The following is a 9,115-nucleotide window of genomic DNA, read 5'->3' as shown; positions in this document are numbered from 1 at the left end:
CTCTAGTGGGTAGCCATTTCCTTCTCCAGGGGATCTTCCCAATCCAGGGATTGAACCTGGGTCTCCTGCATTGCAGGCAGATTCTTTACCATCTGAGCCACCAGGGAAGCCCTACCTGTACCCTAAATACAGTCTACAGATTTATGTAATACCATTCAAAATCATCACGATTTTTTTCCCAGAAATAGAAAACCTATTCTAAACCTCATATGCAGTTTGAAGGGACACCAAATAGCCAAAACAATTTTTACAAAGAACAACAAAATTGGAAGTCTCACACTTCATGACTGCAAAACTTACAATAAAAGCTACAGTAATCAGAACAGTGTGATACTGGCATAAAGACAAACATATAAACTAATAGCATATAATAGAGAACTCAGAAATAAACTCTAATGTATACAGTCAAACACATTTCAACAAAGGTATCCCAAAGTCATTCAGCAGAAGAAAGATACTCTGTTCAAGAAATGGTGCTGGAAAAACTAGAAATATACATGCAAAAAAAAAATATATATATATATATTACATATATATATATTACATATATATATATATGGACACTGTCTTTCAACATATAGAAAAATTATGGATCAAAGGCCTAAATGTTAAGAGTTAAAGGTATGAAACACTTATGAAGTTTTTTCCCAGTGTTTTCTTCTGACAATGAATTTGGCAATGATTTCTGGAATATGACACTGGAAGTAAAAGTAGATAAACTGGAAAATATCAAAATTTCAACTTTTGTGCATAAGAGGATACAATGAACAGAATAAAATGGCAATCCACAAAATGGAAATAATATCTAAAATTATATATGTGATAAAGGGTTAATATCCAGAATAGAGAAAAAACTTCTACAACTAAAAAAATGAACCCAATCTTAAAATGGACAAAGGACTTAAATAGACATTTCTCCTAAGATAAACAAATGACCAATAAAATTGCATATTAAAAGATACTTAAGATCATGAGGTGGATGAAACTGGAGCCTATTATACCAAGTGATGTAAGTCAGGAAGAAAAACAATACTGTATATTAATGCATATATATGGAATTTAGAAAGATGGTAATGATGACCTTATATGTAAGACAGCAGAAGAGACACAGATGTAAAGAACAGACTTTTGGACTCTGTGGGAGAAGGCAAGGGTAGGAAGATTTGAGAGAATAGCATTGAAACATGTATATTACCATATGTGAGATAGATGACCAGTCCAAGTTCAATGCATGTAACAGGGCATTCAAAGCCAGTGCACTGGGACAACCCAGAGGAATGGGATGGGGAAGGAGGTAGGAGAGGGGTTCAGGACAGGGGGACACATGTACACATGTGGCTGATTCATGTCAATGTATGGCAAAAACTACCACAATATTGTAAAGTAGTTGGCCTCCAATTAAAATAAATCATTTTAAAAAAGATCATTGCAAATGAAAACCACATTAAATAAACATCACAACCATTACAATGGATATCATAGAATGTAAAAAGCTGTAGCATTTTTCAAAGACGAATGCTTTGACTTCTAGGTAAATTTCATAGAATAGATATGATCTTCATTTGGTGGTGTTAGTTTCTTTACTATTTCTGTGTAGAAATTCTGACTTTTTTTTTTTCAATATTTTATTTTTACTATTTATTTTGGCTGTTCAGTTCATTTGCTCAGTCTTGCCCAACATGAACTGAAGCACACCAGGCTTCCCTGTCCACCACCAACTCCCAGAGCTTACTCAAAACTCATGTCCATCGAGTCAGTGATGCCATCCAACCATCTCATCCTCTGTCGTCCCCTTCTCTTCCCACCTTCAATCTTTCCCAGCATCGGGGTCTTTTCCAATGAGTCAGTGCTTCGCATCAGGTGGCCAAAGGATTGGAGTTTCAGCTTCAGCATCAGTCCTTCCAGTGAACACCCAGGACTGATCTCCTTTACGATGGACTGGTTGGATCTCCTTGCAGTCCAAGGACTCTCAAGAGTCTTCTCCAACACCACAGTTCAAAAGCATCAATTCTTCGGTGCTCTGCTTTCTTTATGGTCCAACTCTCACATCTGTAAATGACTACTGGAAAAACCATAGCTTTGACTAGATAGACCTTTGTTGGCAAAGTAATGTCTCTGCTTTTTAATATGCTGTCTAGGCTGGTCATAACTTTTCTTCCAAGGAGCAAGCGTCTTTTAATTTCATGGCTGTAGTCACCATCTGCACTGATTTTGGAGCCTAAGAAAATAAAGTCTGTAACTGTTTCCCCATCTATTTGCCATGAAGTGATGGGACCAGATGCCATGATCTTAGTTTTCTGAATGTTGAGGTTTTTTTAATTTTGGCTTTACCAGGTCTTAGTTGCAGCACGTGGGATCTTTGGTCTCTGTTGGGACATGCGAAATCTTTTAGTTGTGGCCTGTAGGATCTTTCGTTGTGACCTGAGAACTCTTGTTTGCAGCATGTGGGATCTAGTTCCCTGACTACAGATCAACCCTAGGTCCCCTGCAGAGAGTCTTAGCCACTGGAGCACCAGGAAAGTCCCTATTCTGCCTTTAATATACAGTAATAAGGCATTATTTTAATATCTTTATAATTACGTCCTCTTATGATCAAGAAGAAAAACTGCTAATACACTGCATATCATTGAGATACCCTGAGTTTTTTGAGACAATTATATCTTAACTGATTTATTGTGAAATGTAAAATCGAAGACAACAAAATGGTTCTCATGGATGTAGTCCATTGAAGAAGCCTCAACTTTTCCATCTGTGAAGGAAAACCTTTAAATTCTAGAGAGATTAAAATAAGGTGACTTTACCAACTAATTTTTCTTAGTTCAGATACACTATTTAGTATATTTTGGAGAAGGACATGGCAACCCACTCCAGTACCCTTGCCTAGAGAATTCCGTGGACAGAGGAGACTAGTGGGCTGCTGTCCATGGGGTCGCACAGAGTCAGACATGATTGAAGCTACTTAGAATGCATGCATGCATGCTTAAAGATCCAATACACTCAGTGTTCTCACACTGACACATCTTCCCTTTCTTACTGAAGCCATTTCTCAGGTAGTACTGGTTTGGCCCATGTCTACATGAGTACACTTAAGAGCAGTGTTTCTCAACTTTCTTTGCATTATCCCTAATATCTACAAAGAAATTTTTAGTCATTTTCTCCTAGTCTCTTCCACCATGAGAATTTTATAGCACTGCCTATCTACTTATGTACTATATTTCTGTGCTTTATACGTTAAAAAGTAAGGTGGTTTTTTTGTTTTGTTTTGTTTTTTTTGCTACTGTTCACCCCTGAGAGTTGGTATCAATTCTGCTGAAGAAGCATGCTCTAAAGAGAAGTTTATATATGAAACTCCAACTCTCATATTAGGCCCAGGCCCAAGATATTCTTTCTATGGATCCTTTATATTTGGGGCCACACCAAACTAGATTCCCTAAAACCATCATGAATAGGGCTGGTATCTGAAAGTTGTAACAGAACTGAAAGTTTAAATCTCTTGGTTTTGTCTGTATGTTTATTTAACAGGGAATTATAAGCTTGAAATACCATCAGGATTGACCCTCACATAAGATTACTCAGAATTCCTTTGTCTATATCCGTAACTGCACTATCTTCTCTTCTTTAGTCTCAACACATGAATGGGATTTAGGATTTTATCAAGAGGTGATGTCTTCATTACTGCAACCATTAATTTGAATTATCTGATGCAGCTTTAAAGTCGCAGGGAGCCTGCATGTGTCAGTATTGGTGAGTGTATATGTAGGAAGGTCTGAAGGGGTATACAATATGGATATGACCTTTTATTTTTTAAGTTTAGAAAAGAAAAATGACTCTACTAAGAATTTGAAAATTAAGTGCCCACATTGGAGCAGCTATAAAAAAATGGCCTAGATAACTACTAGAGCCATAATACTTTGGCATTGACTGAGCTATCCATCCTCTAACCTTTGTCAACTACAAATGGCAAATTGGCACTTGCCATCTACTTCTACAAAGACTAAATCATGTGCTGCTGCAGCTGCTTATTTTCAACAACCCTGAAAGGAGTTTAGTTTGGAGAGCAGAAAGAGGCACACTGTGCTGGGGAAAAAAATGGCAGGACAGGTCTTCAGATAGATATTTTTGGGAGCAGATTTTATGAGCCCAATTCTTGAATCGCCTATCTAGGAAAGCACTAAAATCCTTCATGATGTCAACTGCTCATGACTAGCAGAAACCTTAAAAAAAAAAAAGTGCTTGATCTGCATGTATCCCCCTTCACCAAAATCACATATATACTGACCTTCTTTCCCCCTGCCTCTTTGGAACAGTTTCTTAGAGCTGTCTGAGATGCTGTTTCCTGGGCTGCAGTCCTCATTTTGCCCCAAATAAAATTTAACTCATAACTCTCACGTTGTGCAGTTTTTAAGTCAACACCTTCTACATTTATTATAGTAATCCTAAAACAAGAGAAATTCAAGATGTTAGAAAAAATTCCTGTTAAATGCAAGTTTGAGATCTGACAGAATCTAGAAATCTCCTTTCCCCCTCACCACATACATTGCTCTTTAGGTCTCAGATTTCCAAATCATTATTAGGAAAAAGATTGTCCTCTACAGTAATCTCAGTTTTTGGAGTTTTATTCCTCTATGGAGTTTTATTCCTCTATAATAGTAGTTTGGGAAGTAAATGGGGCCACCTTAAGGAAATAGAATGATAGACTCAGGATTTAGAATTCAACATTTCTCAAAGTCCTTCAATGAAAAGGTAGGATTTTGTTTCAATTTTTTAAATCACCAATACCCTTACTATATTATCAAGAATTACTGTTCAGTAAGTTACATTATAATGTTACAAAACTAATAACAGAAAGGAAAAGAAGTGGTACCAGGGGATTCATGCTGTACTCAAACTTACTGATAGAAACAAGTATTTAAAACATTTTTTTAAAGAAGGAAAGAAAACAACATTCTGGCAGAATTTGTGGGAAATAGTAACTATTTTTGTTTTTAAAATGCTTTGTGAACAGTAGACAATAATTTATATCATTCAACAGAAACTACATTAGATTTGTCATTTAGATCTGGGCTACCTGCAGCTTGCCCTCAAGGGCTTAGCTACCTGGGTTATGAAGATTAAAAGTATTTTAATCAGTATTGTTGGATAATTAAGTTACTTGTTCTTAAGAATCAAGATTCTGCAAACAACTTTCTTTTCCTTCTTCTCCAACCAAAATTAATCCAACAACTTAAATGTTACTGAGGACATAAAGCTGGAATCAAGATTGCTGGGAGAAATATCAATAACCTCAGTTATGCAGATGACACCACCCTTATGGCAGAAAATGAAGAGGAACTAAAAAGCCTCTCGATGAAAGTGAAAGAGGAGAGTGAAAGAGTTGGCTTAAAGCTCAACATTCAGAAAACTAAGATTGTGGCATCCGGTCCCATCACTTCATGGTAAATAGATGGGGAAACAGTATCAGACTATTTTGGGGGGCTCCAAAATCACTGCAGATGGTGATTGCAGCCAGGAAATTAAAAGACGCTTACTCCTTGGAAGGAAAGTTATGACCAACCTAGACAGCATGTTAAAAAGCACAGACCTTACTTTGCCAACAAAGGTCCGTCTAGTCAAGACTATGGTTTTTCCAGTGGTCATGTACAGATGTGAGATGAGAGTTGGACTGTGAAGAAAGCTGAGCACCGAAGGATTAATGCTTTTGAACTGTGGTGTTGGAGAAGACTCTTGAGAGTCCCTTGGACTTCAAGGAGATCCAACCAGTCCATCGTAAAGGAGATCAGTCCTGGGTGTTCACTGGAAGGACTGATGCTGAATCTGAAACTCCAATACTTTGGCCACCTCATGTGAAGAGTTGACTCATTGGAAAAGACCCTGATGCTGGGAGGGATTGGGGGGCAGGAGGAGAAGGGGACGACAGAGGATGAGATGGTTGGATGGCATCACTGACTCGATGGACATGAGTTTGAGTGAACTCAGGGAGTTGGTGATGGACAGGTAGGCCTGGCATGCTGCAATTCATGGGGTCGCAAAGAGTCGGACACAACTGAGCAACTGAACTGAAGGACATAAAATAAATTTTGTTCTTATATACTTAAAATTTGGGATAGTTATAAAGGTTTACAGCAATCTTCAACAAATTATGCAGAAGAAGAAAGTATCATGTGTATTTCAAGTTGTTGAAGTTGAAAAAATTTCAAGTATTTTAATAATTGTTAAGTTTATGTTTAGGTTTATATTTCTCATTTTATTTCTACTTTCTATAGTGTCTGATTTTTTTTGCTCTCTGTTTTCAGTTTCAGTTAATAAAGTCCAACTCACAAGCTTATACTCAATACTACTAGAAAACTCGTTTGAGATACACATTTTCCCAAGAGTTTGAAATACTCAAACTTTTTCATTAAAAGTACTACCTACTTATCTTTTTGTGTGTGGGAAGCACCTAAACATTTTCAACTATGTTCTTGAAAGGATAACTGATAAAACTTTCTGTTGCATACTTTGTGTCTTCAGTATACTTGTATCTGATAATGTGTTATCACCTGCAACTAATAATTTCCTATCCAGTTGCCTCTACAGTGTCCTGCTATGTGCCTTTTCCTTACCACCTTGCACCATTTATTAATGCTATTTACCTGTAGTCAGACCTAAAAGCTATGCTACTTTCTGTTCACACTGCTCAGAGGTGACATGCTTGACCTCAATAAATAGCATCTATTAAGAGTTCTTCCTGGTACAGTTATTAAAAACATAATTGTTCACAAAATCTAAGGCTATGGATAACTAGAACAGGGACTCCTAGAACTCTTTTAATGATTTCATAAATCTACTACAGTTCAAAATAAGATGTTAGCAATTTGCTATGCAAAGGCATTATAATGGAAAATGCTCTCATTAAAAACTTTTAAAAAACATTAATATTGATTGATGTTTCATTTAGAGATAAGGCTTTTCCTTATAAATTTCTAAGACTGGAAGAGAAAATATTTAGGCCCTGTACTATGCAATAACATCTGGCATAAACACAACATTTTTAATTAATATTAAAATATTAATATTTTAACCTAAGATGAACATACTGTAATAAACTGAAACAAAATTGGTAATTTAGAAAATATTTTAATATTTAGGTATGTAATGTGACGCGGAAGAAGCTGAAGTTGAACGTTTCTATGAAGACCTACAAGACCGTTTAGATCTAACACCCAAAAAAAGATGTCCTTTTCATTATAGGGGACTGGAGTGCAAAAGTAGGCAGTCAGGAAATACCTGGAGTAACAGGCAAATTTGGCCTTGGAGTACAGAATGAAGCAGGGCAAAGGCTAACAGAGTTTTACCAAGAGAATACACTGGTCACAGCAAACACCCTCTTCCAACAACACAAGAGAAGACTCTACACATGGACATCCCCAGATGGCCAACACCGAAATCAAACTGATTATCTTCTTTGCAGCCAAAGATGGAGACACACTATACAGTCAGCAAAAAAAAGACTGGGAGCTGACTGTGGCTCAGATCATGAACTCCTTATTGACAAATTCAGACTTAACATAAAGAAAGGGGAAAACCACTAGACCATTCATGTATGACCTAAATCAAATCCCTTACGATTATACAGTGGAAGTGAGAAATAGGTTTAAGGGACTAGATCTGATAGACAGAGTGCCTGATGAACTATAGACGGAGGTTTGTGGCATTGTACAGGAGATAGGGATCAAGACCATCCCCCAAAAAAAGAAGTGCAAAAACGCAAAATGGCTGTCTGAGGAGGCCTTACAAATAGCTGTGAAAAGAGATGCGAAAAACAAAGGACATGAGTTTGGGTAAACTCTGGGAGTTGGTGATGTACAGGGAGGCCTGGTGTGTTGCAGTTCATGGGGTCGCAGAGTCAGACATGACTGAGTGACTGAACTGAACTGAACTGATATTGGTTGCCAGGGGCTGGAGAAAGGGAGAATGGGGTGTTGCTGTCCAATGATTACAAAGTTTCAGTTTTACTAGATGAACAACTTCTAGAGAACTGCTCTACCACATTCTGTCTATAGTTACTATATTGTCCACTTAAAATTTTAGAAAGACAGATCTCATGTATGTTGTATTCTCATTACAATAAAAGAAAAAAGATTATATTATACTTAAAAAAAAAAAAAACAAAGGAGAAAAGGAAAGATACATTCATTTGAATGCAGAGTTCCAAAGAATAGCAAGGAGAGATACGAAAGCCTTCCTCAGTGATCACTGCAAAGAAATAGAGGAAAACAATAGAATGGGAAAGGCTAGAGATCTCTTCAAGAAAATTAGAGATACCAAGGGAAATTTTCATGCAAAGATGAGCTCAATAAAGGACAGAAATGGTATTGGATTAACAGAAGCAGAAGATATTAAGAAGAGGTGGCAAGAATACACAGAAGAACTGTACAAAAAAAATCTTCGCGATCAAGATAATCATGATGGTGTGATCACTCACTTCTGAATTATTTATTACATCAGTATGTCAATTTTGTGGGAACATGCTAAAGGCACAATGATGAAAATAATACAGTCTCAATCTGACCACATCATGCTGCCCCAAAATGAGTCCCTATGTATATAGTACTGCAGTATCTTCTCATGTCCATAACAAAATTGTTTAAATAAAATTTAAATATCAAGTTATAGTTGTGATAAAAAAAGTTCACTTGATTTTAAAGCAGAAGTCTTGGGTTGTAAGAAAGCACTCTTCCATAGCAAATTATAGTGCTACTGGCAGCATATGTAAATAACATGAAAAGTGTTTCCCAAAGTAGGTAGCCATGGATATAGGGAATTATTTATATAAAGACTGTGTAACTTAAAATACTGGAATATTTACAGAATCACAGATTTTAAAGAAAATCTTTAAACCCTCATTTCTGAAGAATATTAATTTGAAGAAGCTGTCTGGCATTAACTGGTACAATACTTACTTACCTGTGTCTTGTGCACAATCAACTAAACAGTGGCAAGTTTACTTTCCTTTTATATAAGGTCTGAATCAAAATTTAAAACATCATAAACACTCAATGAACAATAATTCTCTTGTAAACTTAGAATTTTACAATAAAGCAGTCATTCCATCTAAAAACTTTAGATATATGGA

This window comes from Odocoileus virginianus, chromosome 18, assembly GCF_023699985.2.
Source record: "Odocoileus virginianus isolate 20LAN1187 ecotype Illinois chromosome 18, Ovbor_1.2, whole genome shotgun sequence".
Classification (NCBI taxonomy): Eukaryota; Metazoa; Chordata; class Mammalia; order Artiodactyla; family Cervidae; genus Odocoileus; species Odocoileus virginianus.
The sequence above is the reverse complement of the archived record's forward strand: the minus strand, read 5'-3'. Positions refer to the sequence as shown.